General features: G+C 46.7%; 1 long non-coding RNA gene across 3 annotated transcripts in view; it reads left to right on the forward strand.

Annotated features, from left to right (window-relative positions):
* The window catches only part of LOC107182459, a 74,341-nt gene that overhangs the window by 27,435 nt on the left and 31,407 nt on the right, over positions 1–15,499 (forward strand). For 2 of the 3 annotated variants that reach the window (XR_001513172.1, XR_001513173.1), the window contains 2 exons: positions 1,726–1,904; positions 7,433–11,580. This is a non-coding gene — a long non-coding RNA (uncharacterized LOC107182459). The remainder of the gene's footprint in view (positions 1–1,725; positions 1,905–7,432; positions 11,581–15,499) is intronic. The other variant, XR_001513174.1, reaches the window with a different exon arrangement.

Raw genomic sequence — 15,499 nt, forward strand, 5'->3', positions numbered from 1 at the left:
GGGAAGCTCGACAGACCAGTCCAAAATGAAGTGGCACCATGAGCCAGGGAATCAGAATAACTCGGCAGGTTGCAATCTGCAGGTCCCACCTCAGGAACCCATCTGTCTGCTCTGATTTGGGTGTGATGCGCAGCCGCTGGGAGCAGTGTTTGGAGCAGGCATCCTGAGGGGATTTTCAGTGCCTCCTGAGCTTAGAGATCAGGTTCTGCCCTGACCTCCGGCGTGGACCTCACCCAGGGCCTGTGTAGGTTTAACAAACCTTTGAAAGCCTCCAGGCATTTGTGTCTTTAAACCCCCTTGCTGGCTGAGGTAGTGGTGCAGAGCTAAAGCCCTAGAGCTTAATTCCCCCACCCCCAATATTAACAAAACAAGGATATTATTAAATTACCAATCCTGGCTCCAATTGAATATTTGCCAAGAATTCACTGCTTCCATCTCATATAATACGTTTTATTTTTCTTTTGGGCATTTGTTTTCTGAGTCAGTTTACTTTTTCGTGGTTCCTTAATTACCGAATGGAATTCTCTCCATCTTTCATCCTTCATCATTAGGGGAAAAATACAAAATCATTTTCTGGCAAGAAATAAATATCTTAAAATGAAAGACAATATTTAGTGACCAAAAAAATCCCCCAAGAGTACCACATTTCTGATGAATCAGACTGGAAGCGATTAAGGGCTCATTGCATTAAAACAATGAGCACTCACATCCTGCCCTTCATTGTCATACGACAATCAAACCTTCTCTTTTAAGCAAGTTGGGGGCTGCTTCACAAATCCTTTAAGTGAGCCATTAGATGAGTGCGTTGGCATGGTTTGAGGAATAACATAGAGGAAATTAAAAATGTTTATTTTATTGAACTAATATTCCCTTCTGGAGATTAGAGTGGCAAATCCAGCCCACAACTCTAAGACAGATACAATTCAACAATTTAGTTTCTATTTATCCTAACTGTCAACTTGAACTTGAGTAGAAGTTTTAAGTTGCAACTTATAAAATGCTTATAAGCCTGTTCCTTCAATATAAGATGGGGTTGTCTCAGATTGTATTTTCAGATAAAAATATACTTAGTCTGATTTTATTTGAATTGTGGAATTTTTTATAGATTCAAATTTTGAAATTCCTGAGAATCCTTAGGTTGAACAAAATTTTGGTATGTTGTAGGGAATTATGATGCGAATATCAGATATTTTGATCATGCCAATTTGGAAAGCTCCTTACGCCGTATCTTAAATGTGTTCCATAAAAAAACATTTATTTTTATTATTATTTTAGAAATTTATCTTTGTTGTTGAGATGTCCTCCATTTCCCCCCTTACCCTTTTCTACCCGGCTCCTGCCCCACCCCAGGCCTTCCCTGCACTATTGTCTGTACCTGTGGGTTATGCATAGATGCATACAAGTATAAGAAAACATTTTTAAAGGCATTATTTAGAAATCAGGGCTAGCTATTTTCATTTTAAGCAGCCAGCTCTTAGCTATTTGAATCAGTGCACTATTTTAGCTTGGTTGTGGCCAGTGTAATCCTAACTGTAGGACTTCATTTTCATTTGAGATTTATAAAGGAAGGGCAGACACACTCCACAGACACCATGCTTTTCTCAGGAGGCGGGTAGTAGCGGCAGCAGTTAGGTTTCCATAAGTCGCTCCTATGTTCCAGGCGACAGATAAAGAATTTTCCATCATTATTGCATGTGAAGACAGTTACTGTTTTACATTTTACAGGCGAGGAAACTGACAACTCAAAGAAGATGCCTTACTTTCCCCAGGCCCTGTGGCACACGGCAGAACTGGGGTGCCCCTGAGACGGCAGGCTGGTCTCGCCCCCGGAGGTGATGGGTTTCTCTCACAGAAAGCAGCGGCGAGGGTATTGAAAGATGGTCGTCAAGCTCCTGGGACAGAAGGTGATACATGCAAAATGCAAGGGTAGATTCTCTTCCTTTTCCTCTTCACAGAAGTTCTCCTGCAGAGCAGCCCTGACGTTGAGAGCCGCTTCTCCATGGGCCCACGCTCAGCTCAGTTCCTAGGGCGCCTCTCACAGGGTTCCTTCCTCAAGATTACAAAGACTGGGAACCTAGCCCATTACTAATATTTTTAAAAAGTTATTCTGGCTCTTTCAGTGCCATATCAGTTTCAAAGATCGCTGTCAGGGTGGGAGCAACTGGAGCTGACATAGCCTCAGAGCGGAAACTGTTCTTCAGAGCTGAAAAGTCAGTGGAATATTCATAGGAATGTAATATGAGCACAGGATACCGAGTCAGTGTCAAAACTTTGTTCCAAACCATATTTGCTATTTCTAAAGCCGGCCGGCTCCTTGGGGACGGCTGGGCTGAGGGAAGAGGGCAGGGTGGAGCGGGTGGCAGCCAGCCTAGAGCCAGGCTGCGGGGCGGGTCTCCTCTCCCCAAGGGAGGCAAGGGTCTCTCTCCACAGGAATTAGGGTTCTGAGGATGGGGAGGGGGTCGGGGTCCGGCCCTTCCCTCTCTAACAGGGCCATCTCTGGCTGACTGTGGAAACCTTTCCTTCATGTTGCTGCACAGGTTTTGTGCCTGATTTTGAAATAGAAACTATGGTGGAATTGATATGAAAATCACTGTGCAGTGTTTTGCAAGCGCAGGAATGACACCATTCGCTTTTTCTTGAAAGTCTCCTGCTCAGGATATCGCTAAAAATCCACTCAGGACAGACCCCGAGGAGTAGCATCTTCAGATGCCAAAATTATGTCTTCCCGGCAACCAAAGGGATCACCTGCAGATGACCCAGATTCGCTCATTTCTCCCATGAGGAGCTCGACTCATTTGTAGTTAATCTAAGAATTAACATTTAGCAACGACTGCTTCAGTGCGGTGGGAGGTGGGTGCCTGTGGCTCAGCTGATTGGAACCCTGTGACCAGGAGGACTGGTTCACTCTCCGAGTCCCCTCCCACCTCCAGCCAGGCCTCCAGTCAACACTGGTCACAGGCGGCCTTTGCTTCGGGGAGGAGTGTTCCCATGGGAAAACCAATGGGACCCAGAGTGCCACACTTCCACGCGTGCAAGTTTAGGAGAGGATCACCCAGGAAGAGTAGGAGGCCCACGCTCATCCAGGGGACAGACTCAGAGGGACACTTTGGGGCGGGGGTTGTGTTTTCACTAATCACTTATATATGAGATGGATCATTTGGGGCATTCCAGTTACTGTCTGTAGTCATGCAACCCATGGTACTGACCCATTTCTCCCACAGCCAGGCCACTGCAGCCAATTGTCTCAAGTTGGCCAGAGACACAGTAGCTATGAGCTTCAAGAGCACTCTCAGAAACCACTTTTTCAGATCCAGTCTCTCCCAGGCCAGGTGTCTCCAGAATGACCAGATGCATCGGTGCCCTCTGAGGCCCCGTTTGGGTTCAGGGGAGAGAATGTCTAAGAGCTCCCCTTACGCCCGGTGTGTTCACTGTTCTCCCCCCGCCCCCCGCCCTGGCTCTCTCCATTCACCAAGAACACCTGCTCCATGGCAGAGGCCACCACTTTTTATCCTTCAATTTTAAAAAAAGTTAATTACTGGATCCTTATCACTCAGAAGAATGCTTTGTATGTGGAAGGAGTTCACTAAATATTTGTTGGAAGAATGAGTGAGTGGACGAAAGAATCAAATGTAGAACTGATTCCACTGAGACAAAGGCATTTTTTCAAATGTTATCATTTTCTTATTTTTCCCTTTACAAAATTATACACAGTTATTGAAAATAATTTAGAAGATAGAGGTGAGCAGAAATTAAGAAAATAAAACCACCCATAATGCCATCACTTGGACATAGCCTTTCTTGACATCTGGGGGTGTGTTATATTTATATCTATATGCATATCTATTATGTATGACTTAGGGACTTAGACAATAAGTATTATTGTATAATTGTTTTTACTTATATCAGAAAGTTTTGAAATATAGTATAGATTCTTCACATTATTTTAATTTTTTTTCAGAGCATTTTATTGCATGACTTCAACTTAATCAGTCACATATTACAGTGTCCTTGCAGCTGAACTTTCTCCCTAGCTTTGTTGATCTCCTTGGGATAAATTCCTACAAGAGGAACTGCATGCTCCATGGTCTTCTGGTTCACTCCATGTTGGCAAGCTTTCGGTCAGAGCGGTGCCCCCATGCGTGCTCCTACCTGGAGCGACCTAATGTACTGCCCCTCTCCTTGCTCAACAGGCCATATTATCATTCTTTTAAATATTTGTTAATTCATAGGCAAAGAGTATATCAATGTTCTTATGCTTTGTATTTTTTAAAATATGTCTTTTTAAAATTGATTTTTAGAGAGAGAGAGAAATGGAGAAGGAAAGAGATAGAAACATTGATTGGCTGCCTCCATACCACCCCCTACTGGGCATGTGCCCTGCCCTGGCATGGAACAGCTGGTCTGTTGGTGCATGGGATGGTGCTCAGTCCACTGAGCCACACCGGCTGGGCACGTTCCTTTTATTAACAGTAAAACAGTGATTTTTCATGTGGTCATTTTAATGTTTTCTTGCAAATTGCTTGTTAATATCTTTTAAGGTCCATATAGTTTGGGGGCCAACATACTTCCTCTCTCTATTTCATAGGGCTGTTGTAAGAATTAGGTGAAGTAATCTATTTGTATATGTTTGAAACCTACAAGGCAATACACAGGTGTGTTGAGGTAGTTTGTGACCTGGTAGGGTGAGGGCTAGTAGGAACAGGCACTTGCAGACAGATGGGCTAAGTAAATGCTACCAAGCAAAGGCTTGGGTTAGCTTTAAGGAGGAGGGCTGGGGAGAGGCACCGGTAGAGAAAGGGAAATAGGCCTTGCCTGGAGATTTGTTATTTTGAGAAAGTCACTGGAAATAGACAAGGTCAGAAATAATACAGGGGCTGTCAGGCTTGAAATTTGAGCCAATTAGAAGCAAGGAAGCAAGAGGGCAGGAGGAATGGGAAACCAGTCCACCCGGGTGGTCTGTGCTCTGGGGGTGGGGTGCAGGGAGAGGGGAAAAGGCCTCCCTGAAATGTCCCCAAACCAGCAACTGAGAAGAGAAAACAGCAGCAGAGTCACTCCTCGGAGGACTCACCTGAATTCCAGGGTGACTGTGCAGGTGTGTTTAAGGCAGAAGGAAAGCTGGTGTCCTGCACACAGGTGTGGTCCTCAGGCCAGGCTCACCTGCGCTCTCCTGGAAGTCCTGGAGTAACCATACCTGGAAAGGCAAGCAAGATACCGAGATGGGTGGTGATTAAATAAGATAAAATGCTGTCCTAAAATTCCTCACTCGTGTAAAATTTTACACAACATAATTTTATATTCATGTGTATTCACATATGATTATAAATGAATAGATTATGCATATATTACATTATATCTATAATAATAAAAGCATAATATGCAAGTCGACCAAACAGCCGAACAGCGGAACGACCGTCTGGATGACCACGCTATGACACCCACTGGCGCCAGGCCAGCCAAGGTGGGTGCGATGCGCTTGGTCAGGGGCCCCGCCATCACCCCATGATCACCCTGCAGAGGGAGGCCCAGGCCACTGGCCAGCAGGGCGGTCAATCGGGGCTCCATGATCGCCCCAAAGAGGGAAGCCCAGGCTACCCCACAGCAGTGCTGCGGCGGAGCCTGGCCTGAGGACCACGGCAGTGCTGGGCAGGACCTCCTCTATGGGGGTGATCCATTGCAGAGCCCTGGCTGGGTGGCCAGGGCCTATTTCTTCGGGGCGATCCATCACGAAGTCCCTGCCGGCTGGATAAGCATACCTCTTTGGGGGGATGGATTTGGAGCCCCATGATTGATTGCCCCGCAGAGGGGGGCCCAGGCTACCTGGCCTGCAGCGCTATGGTGGGTGGGCGGGACCTCCCTCTGTGGGGCAATGGATCATGGGGCTCCTAGACTTGGGAGGGCACAGGCCGGGCTGAGGAACACCCCCCGCCCCCATGCATGAATTTCATGCATCAGGCATCTAGTCTATATATATAAAAGCCTAAGCCACCATTATGACCAAATGACCCGAACAACTGGAATGACCACTTGACCAGTCACTATGACACTCACTGACCACCAGGGGGCAGGCGCTCAATGCAGGAACTGTCCCCTGGTGGTCAGCGTGCTCCCACAGCTGGAGTGCCACTCAGTGCTACCGCAGCAGTGCTACCAAGTGATGGTGGGGGGCACTGGTGGGCGGTGACAGGCGCAACAGGGCTGGAGTGAGCAGGAGTGGCACAGTGCCTGGCCCGGCTTGGGTTCCTCTCCAGCCGCCTGCTGTTTAATGCTATATCCCTTGTACCTCATAAGCCTGCAGTTACAATCTCCGGAATAACCAGGATGAGCCTGATATCACCGCTGGGCTCCTGGAACTCTGCCTAGGGCATGGAGATCAAATCTCATCCCTTACCAATTGCCCCAGAGCTACAGAGGAAGGCAGCAATATGACAGTGGCCACAAGGTGGTGACTGACAATGGGGGTGAAAGTCTAAGAGAGATGAATCTGAAGGGTGAGGGCATGGGCAACAGAGCACCCGGGTCCTCCAAGGTCCCCAACTTTGAATTGTTCACCTCTGAATGTCTCTTCTCTGGCTCCAAGTGGTGCAAAGCATCCAGCATGGCCCAAGGTGTCCACTGGGGAGCTCCCGGCCGGCAAGGTGCGACCCAGGCCGCAGAAGGGACATTTGGAAATATGTTTTCAGGAAGCTGCAGGAGGAGGACAGACTGTCCTTGCGACTTCCCAGTGGCTCAGGGGAGTGTAAACTCCCTGGGCACATGGGCTCCCGATTTCCTTTCAATGTGCAGGAATCCGTGCACAGGGTCACTAGTAATTACATAAGTAACATGAATACAGGCATGGTAATGAGGGGGGACAGGGAGAAAGAATCATCTTTGCTTTTGTTCACATTTTTAAGTGTTTTGCTTGTTACAACTAGTATGTTACTTCTCTAATTTGGAAATGATCCAATATTTAAGACCAACAATGATGTCCACATGGTGCATGTAGCCTGCACTCCCCAGGCTGCAGCGTGGGTGGGATGGCTCAGCCACAGGCGCTGAAGTTCTGGGCTGTCACTGGGGCCCCAGCTCAGACAGAGGCCCCGGGAAGCTTGTGAGAGTCCCTCATGGGCCCACAGGGCACCCACCATCACCACCCACTGCACACATAGGACGGAAGTAGGGGGAAAGCAGTGCCTCCATGGTGGCAGGACCCTGGCAGCAGGCAGGATGTTTACCAGGCCAGGAGTGCGCAGGCCTCCCCTCCAGGTCAGGCGCTCCGCACCTTGTGGGAGTGGAGTGGGAGGGGGGAGGTTGGGCTAATGCCAGAAAGCATTGGAGCTGGGGGTGGGGGCAGGGGAGGAAAAGTGAGAACTTCTCCTCCTGTTCAAGGGCTGCAGCAGAGCATCTGACTGGGCTTGTGTTCTTTCACAGCAGGTGAAGCTGTTAGGTGAAGCAGGCGAAGCTGTTAGGCAAGGTGGTTTGCGTGTCCTCCTCATGCCAGGCCTGTGCTGGGCTTGGGGACCAAGGAAAGGGACAGGATGATCCTGACTTTCTGGAGCCCACAGCTGTGCTGCGGCGGGAGTGGGAGCATCACGGTATGTGGCAGCGGAGGCAGTGGCAGGAGCCTGCCAGAGGCCCTGTGAGCCAAACCAGGAGAGAAGAGCTGGGACCATCGGTGAACACCAGGCCCTGGATGGAGACCCCGCGGACTCCAGCTCGGACTCTCCCAGGAACGCGCAGAGCCGTGCGGTGGGGAGCTGGTCAGGATGCGGTCTGAGAGGCCAGCAGGCATGGGGCATGCCAGGTCTCAGCGTGGTGCATGTTTAGGAGTTCGCTGTTGCCCTAGGTATGGAGGCCAGTACGTGTGCTCAGACCAACATCAGGCAGCGGAGGCTGAGCCTGAACTCAGCGTGTGTCAGGGTTTGTTGAGTGAGTGCAAAGTCTGTTTTAAAAGGCGATGTTCCATGCTCAGAACACATCTTACTTGATTTTTAAACTTTGGTTTTGACTTCTATCACACAAAACATCCTTCATGTAGTGTAATTTTCTCCGAAAGACCGCGTTACAGTGATGAGAACACAGTCCCAAGTCTGGTGCTGAGCACCGCGCCTGGAGTCACAGCAAAGGTTAATGAGACGCCCTGCTGCAGGGGTCGCGGGAAGTGCTGTTATACACGGTCACGTCCCACCTTTGGCATCACCCAGCACGCCAGGCTGAGCTGGCAGCACCCCGCTGTCTCCCTGCTGTGGATGGCGGAGAAGTGGGAAGACCTGGTGGCCCTGCGAGCAGTCCCAGGAGCAGGGCCTCTGTCCGGGTGAGCTGTGAGTCCAGGGCCGACGGTGGCCGCCATGGCACAGGGAGCCACATGGCTCCTGGGCCTCAGGGGCTCCTGCTGCTGGCGTGGTGGAACAGGAAGGAGCCCCTGGCTGGGGAAGGAGCCCCTGGCCGGGGTCTGCGCCCCAGGGAGATAAGGAACAGCCCACAGATCTCACTCTATGGCCCTGAATCCCACACCTGATGAGGCTCCCAAGTCTTGAGGAGCCTGAGGTGGTCAGTGGAAGGTCCCTTGTTCTCCTCCCATTCCAGTTAATGACGTGGAGGTGTGAGGATTTTTTAGGTGTCACCTCAATGTAGATTAGCATTTGGGTCCTTTGTCATCCTGGATCCCTTGCCTGTTCTCCTCCTCTTCCTTGAACTTGCGTCCAATGAGCCTGCTGTGGGTCACTAGAATCACCTTTGTTGTCTGTGGTGCGGAGAGCCGTTTTAGCATTTGGGACACATCCGTGGCATTCAGACTCGTTTCTGTAGATCTGCGTTTCCTCTCAGAATCCCACAGGCAGTTCTTGGGGCAAAACCATTCCTTTGCAACTTAATTATCAGCATGTGGAATACAGTATTCCCTGTCTGAGCTGGAATGGAAGGAACCCATCATCTTTGAGTCCTACCTCTTCAGAAAAATGGCAGCTGCCGCCAGATGTGAACTGGACACTTGAAATTGGCAAACAGCTGGGAGTTAGTGTGAGGGAGAGAAACAGACATGGGCGTGGGGCTGGGTACAGGTGGGTTCCGGATCAGCTCTGCACTTACTGATGTGGGACTTCGGAATAGACACTTTTCGTGATCACCCTGAGGCCTGTTTCTCCATCTTTAAAGGGGGTGGTGCAGAGGCAGGCTCATGGAGTGCTGGTGACGATTCACAGAGGGGAACTGAAATGTCTGGCACACGAGGGACACACAAGAAACATTAGTTTCTATGACCCTCTACAGTCAATAAGCTAATGAATCCTCCCCAAATAGCTTCTCCTTTAGAGTAGAATCCCACTCATTTTCACCACAGGACACCGGAAGGATGTTAGGGTCCTTTGTTTGGTTTGTGGTGAGTTGACTTTGCACTTTAAAAGGGAAAGAAGGAAACCTGTGGTACCTCAAACAATGAGCCTTTTCAAAGCCTGCATTGGACTCCCATTTCAAAGAATATTCTTATTAACATACTTTCTTATAAATAGAACACTACTCATGAAATATTCATAAGCCATGGCCCAGAAGCCAGTGCCGCGCTGGGCCAGCGCAGGACATCTCCCGTGCGCTGTGGCGTGGCGGAGGCCGGAGCCGGTGGGCTTGTGGCCTGGTTTGGGGGCTCTGGCATGAGCCTGTCCTGGCCTGGTTCCTCCCGGCGCTGGGCCTGTTCTGGAGCCTGTCGGACTCCCACGCAGCCGGCTCTGTAGGCGACTCCTTTTGAAGTCCACGGGAGCTCTTTGATGCAAGAAAGAGTCAGGCCTGATGTACATGGGGGAATAGTGGTGCTTCTCACCCCAAATATTAGCAGAAAGTATGGTTTTATTATTAAATAAAAGACCCCCCCAAGAAACCCCACCATCTACCTCCCAAGCTCCACCTTCCATTTGCTGGGGAAGTGATGAGCCTGCTAATTGCCTGGGAGTTTAATTAAGCAGCGGATGCAGACAATGCAGGCTCTGTTTTTACTTTAAACACATCAGTAAAACAAACATTCTCAATTCCAGGGCAACTTGCTAAATAAAAAATAAACATTACTATCCTTTGAAATATCACCCATTGAGTGTGATAATTTTGAAAAATATCTCTATTACAGAGAGTTGCAGATATTTTTGGTTGGAAATGCAATCGCCAATTGAGCACAAATCTGCAATTTGTAGACAGGTTAAGTAAATTATATCACTCACTGTCTTTTTTTTTCTGGTAGCTTTAAAAGTTAAAGTAATTTGCAAAGAAAATGCTCAATTTGAATTGGTTTGTAATATCTGTTAATGATCTTTTAAAAACCCCACTTATTCACAACTCCGTCCCTGAGGGAACCCGGTGAGCGATCAGAAAAATGCCTGAAGTCTGAGGTGTCATTAGCTAGTATTTCTTTGAAATAAAAAGCCCTAAAAATAAATTATACAAGGTACACAAGTGCACAGGACAATCACCTTGATGAATGATCTCTGTGTTTTTCTTTCCTAAAAATGCGCCTTTGAAATTCAAGCTGCTAAATGTTTTCGGAATTACCTCAGTGTAGGCATACCTGCTCTGTTTATTTCACACATATATTGAGACCACCCATATATTTCTGGGTAGTTGATACAAAAACAGTTGTGTGAGGAACAATTTTGACGATATTCATTGTGTTTCCTTCTGGAAACGCAAGGCGTTGCCTGAATACAGGCCTACAGGTGTTACCACCCTGAAGTAAAACAAGAGCCCGTTTCAGTGCAGCCCCTGCACCCCAGGCCAGGTGCCGGCGGAGGTGCAGACGCTGCGAAGCCCCTCCGATGGGCCAATATTAGGTAGCAGAGCTGTGAAACGCTACACCAAAGCGAGCCTTCCTTCCTGGCCCCAGCCAGCCATGGTCAGGCCTGGAGGCTGGGAGCCTTTGTAAGACAATATTGGTCCGAGTAACTGAAGATGCCTGTTTGGCTACTGTAAATACTATAAATAGCTTCTGCTTCTTCTTTTTTTTTTCTTTAGAGGGAGGAGTTGGATTTTACTAACCCATTGGCTACAGGTTAATTATACTTTTCATAAGACAGCATTTCCTTGTAGCCAGTCTAAATTTATCTTTAATCCTTCTTTATATAAAAAGGTGAGGCCCTTCATTGTCATTATTTTGCACATTGCGCCTTCAACTTTTCTTTTTTCCTCCTCACACATTGCTCACCGCTCAGCTAAACTGCAAAGGGGGCCAGTGACACTCATCGACCTGCCATCCGTGTGGTTCTTGCTCTCTTCTGCTCTGTACGCGACGTCCGGGGAGCCAGCTGAGCACAGGGAACAGCCACTGACCGATTTTCATAAAGATCTTCTGTGGTATGTTCCGTGCAAGCCCTCCATTTACTTCACGTCAGGAATAGAAATCAGCATTTGAAACTAGTTTCCAAGCATTGCTGGGGCTCCAGGATTGCGAAGAGCAGAAGCTTGGACTTGATGGCTTCCCTGCACATCCTGCAAGCACCGGGGCAAGGAGAACTGAGCCAGCCCTCCGTGGCCGGGATGGCCTCCCCTTCCGAGATAACCACTGCCCTGATTTCTGAAGCCAGAGCTTTGTTTTGTTTTTGAGTGGCTTATAAATGGAGTCCTAAGGTAGGTGCTCTTTTGTCTGGTTTGAGTCTGTCAACATTATGCTTGTGAGTTGTGCCTGTGCTGTTGGGTGTGATGATAGTATGTTTTCCTTCTGCTGTGTCAGTAATGTACCGCAGCTTACCTATTTCACCCTTGACCGGCATTTGGGTTGTTTTCAGTTCTAGGCTGTTTAGACAGTGTGGTGGCCAACTCCCCCGCACGCCTTTGGAGGGTGTGTGCGTGCATTTCTGTTGGGCTCGTTGACTGCCGGGTAGCCCCCTGAGTTGCACTGTGTGACTGTGCTCAGCTGTAATAGTGTCAAATAGCTTTCTAAGGAAGTTGTTTCCTTAGAAACAACTTCCACCAGCAGTGGGCAGAAGTCAGGCTGCTCTACATCCTGTTGACATCTGATATTCTCAGTCTTTTATTTTGGTCTTTTTGGTGGTTTGGAGTTGAATCTCATTGTGGGTTTAATTTGACTTCCAGGTTATTAATAAGTTGAGCATCTTTTCATGTGTATTGGCCATTTGGCTATTTTGTGAATGGGTTTTTCAAGTGTCTTGTTAATTTATCTATTGTATTGTTTATATTACTGATTTGTAGGAGATATTTACACAATCTGGATATAATCCTTTTTTAGATATATTTATTGCAAGTATCATATACCACCCTGAGCTTGACTTTTCACTCTTTATGGTATCTTTGGATGAACAGAATATTTTTAATTTTAATGTCATCTAATTTTCCAATTTTTCTTTATAGGTAGTGCTTTCTGTGTCCTTTTCAAGAGAACTTTGTGGCCATGGAAATATCTTTTTACATTATTTTCTGGAAGCTTTATGGTTTCTTCTCTTCCATTTACATCTATAGATTACTTATTGCAGTGGTTCTCAACCTTCCTAATGCCGCGACCCTTTAGTACAGTTCCTCATGTTGTGGTGACCCCCAACCATAAAATTATTTTCGTTGCTACATCATAACTGTAATTTTGCTACTGTTATGAATCATAATGTAAATATCTGATATGCAGGATGTATTTTCAGGGGTCACGGCCCACAGGTTGAGAACCACTGTAGGTTACATTTTATTTACTTATAGATTATATCTATAATCCAGTGACATTGATTTTGTATATGATGTGAGGTTGGGATCAAGTTTTTTCCCCCCAAGATACCTACTTACCCTATACCATTAATGGAAAAGATTTCCTTTCCCCAGTGTTCTGAAGTGAGACTTTTGTCATAAATTAAGAACTCACTTATTTGTAGAATGATTATATGACTTTTCTCCCTTATTCTCTTAGTGTGATGAATTATTCAATAGGCTTTTAAATGATAACCCAATCTTGTTTTTAATACATATTTTTATTGATTTCAGAGAGGAAGGGAGAGGGAGAGAGAGTCAGAAACATCAATAATGAGAAAGCATCAATAATGATCAAACATCATTGATCAGCTGCTTCCTGCATGCCCCCCCTGGGAATTGAGCCCACAACCCAGGCATGTGCCTTTGACCGGAATCGAAACTGGGAGCCTTCAGGCCTCAGGCCGAGGCTTTATCTATCGAGCCAAACCAGCTAGGGCATTAACCCAATCTTGAATTTCTGGACTAAACCCAACTTGGGTGTGATGTATTATTTATTGAATATATTACTGAATGTTTTGATAATATTTACAACACATGTATGAATGAAATTTACCTGTAATTTCCCTTTAGTGTAATGACCCTGTCAGGTGTATTATGAAGGTTTAGCTGGCTCATAAAATCAGGAGAGATGTATCCTCTTTATATTCTTTAAAAGCAAAAATATGAATGAGTCTAATGTAAATATGGTAATTAAAAATTTATAGCTTTTCTTAAGTATATTAGTCAGGGTTCTCCAGAGAAACAGAACCAGTAGGATAGATATAGGTATGAGGAGATTTACTGCAGGGGTTGGTTAGCATAATAACAGAGGCGGGGAGTCCCATGATATGTTGTCTGCAGGCTGGAGAACCAGGGACACTGGTGGTATAACTGAGTGCAAGTCGGAAGGCCTGAGGATAGCAGGCTGGGGAGCGGGGGTGGGGTGATCAGACTGTGTGGTGGGGGAGATAGAATCAGTCCTGGTTGGATTCTGAGGGCCCAAGAACCAGAAGATTTAATGTTCAAGGACAGGAGAAAATGAATATCCTGCTTAAGCAAAGAGGGAAAATGCACACTTTCTCAGCCTTTCTGATCTGTCCAGGCCTTCACTGGATGTCATGATACCCAGCACATTGGGGAGCCATCTTCACTCAGTCCATCAGTTTAACTGCCAGTCTCCTCCAGAGCACCCTCCCAGACACACCAGGAATAACGCTTAACAGCTACCTGGGCATCACCGAACCCAGTCAAGTTGACAGAAAATTAACCCTCACAGTCAGTATTCACCATATTTCTTTTGTTCCAGGCTTCTGTTTATTTTGACTTAGACTTACGGCAGGAAAATGTTTCTGTGTGAGTTTTGCAGAAGAAAGTTAGTAGAAGTTGCACTCTATTCTAGGAGTTTTCACATGGCATGCAGCAGTCTGCTCGTGGGCCCCGCTGAGATATCTGCAGCATCTCAATCCCGGAACCCATGATCAAGGTCCACCTGGGTTTAAGGAGAACCTAGAAGAGGGGGAGCTTTGTGGACATATGACAAGCATTCAGTTAAAACACTTCCTCCCCACTGAGAATCTCCAAAGCCAATTTCATGTCCTACTTTTGACCACTCCATTCACTGTTCCACAGAGGTTTATAAAAATCTCCTTCAACACTGTAATCACATACCTCACCCCATCTTTCTATTCCTACTTCACCTCTCGCCTGGGCTGTGGCATGTGTGGGACACCGAGTCTCCATTTCTTCGTCTTGTCAGCATTCCAAGCACTGAAAATGGAAAACTGCCCATTAGTCCCTGTGGAAAACTGGTGGCTCCGCATTGCTTTACAAGATGCAGCCAAGGCTCATGGATGTGGCACCCAAGTTCTTGGCCATCTGGCTCCTGCTTCCCACTCCAGCCTGTTCTCTGCCCTGCTCCAACCTTCAGCTTCATCACCAGCAGCTCCATCTGCTCGCAGTTCTCATATCACCTGGGATTGTTGGTGTCCCAGCTTTTGCGTATGCTGCTCTTTCTCCCTGGAACAGATTGCCCATGCCTTTCTCCTGGACAATCCATTCTTTAACAATCAACTCAGGCCAGATCCCTGGGCTGTGGTCTTCTTTCTGCCCATGTCTCTGTCTCTGTGATCAGACTATGAACTCCTTGCAGGGAAGGTCTAGGTTGTAGTCATCCAGGAGTGTCCATAACTTGCTGTGTGCTGGTGGACAATAGGTGCTAAAAGACACTTACAAATTCAAACAGAAGGAATAACGTCGACTAGTTGACTAGTTTGAATTTCACTCCATTTCTTTTTGAAAGCTTGAGATGACATAAAATGGCCACAATGCCACTCATGACCAGAGCGAGGCAGGAAAGCAAAGGCTATGGACAGTCGGCAGGCACAATCTCTTCCTATGTGACTAAAAGTCACATAGGTGATTAAAAGTCTCTATGGTGGAATCTGCTTTTCTGTAGAATAGATGAGTAACAAGGCTTTTCTATAAAGATAGATTCTTCCAGAAAAATACATCTGAACAATTTACTCTAAAATTTAAATGAAAAATAATCATATTTAAAGGGTGAATTGGCTAATATCCTTCTTTTCTGTGATTAATAAAAGAGTTTACACAGAGGCTCTGTAAGAAATTGTGTGAGAGATTCAGGAGGATCATTAAAGTCTCTACTAGATATTCACTTTCACATTGTAAAATTGGCTATACTGTCAGAATGATATCACATAAAAATGGAGTTTCTGGGCTCTTACATATGAATGGGTTTTAGTTGCACAGTGGTGCCATTCATTTTATTTGGACCATTTATTGCAAGTACATTCTA

Source organism: Myotis davidii, unplaced genomic scaffold (assembly GCF_000327345.1).
Source record: "Myotis davidii unplaced genomic scaffold, ASM32734v1 scaffold336, whole genome shotgun sequence".
Taxonomy (NCBI): domain Eukaryota; kingdom Metazoa; phylum Chordata; class Mammalia; order Chiroptera; family Vespertilionidae; genus Myotis; species Myotis davidii.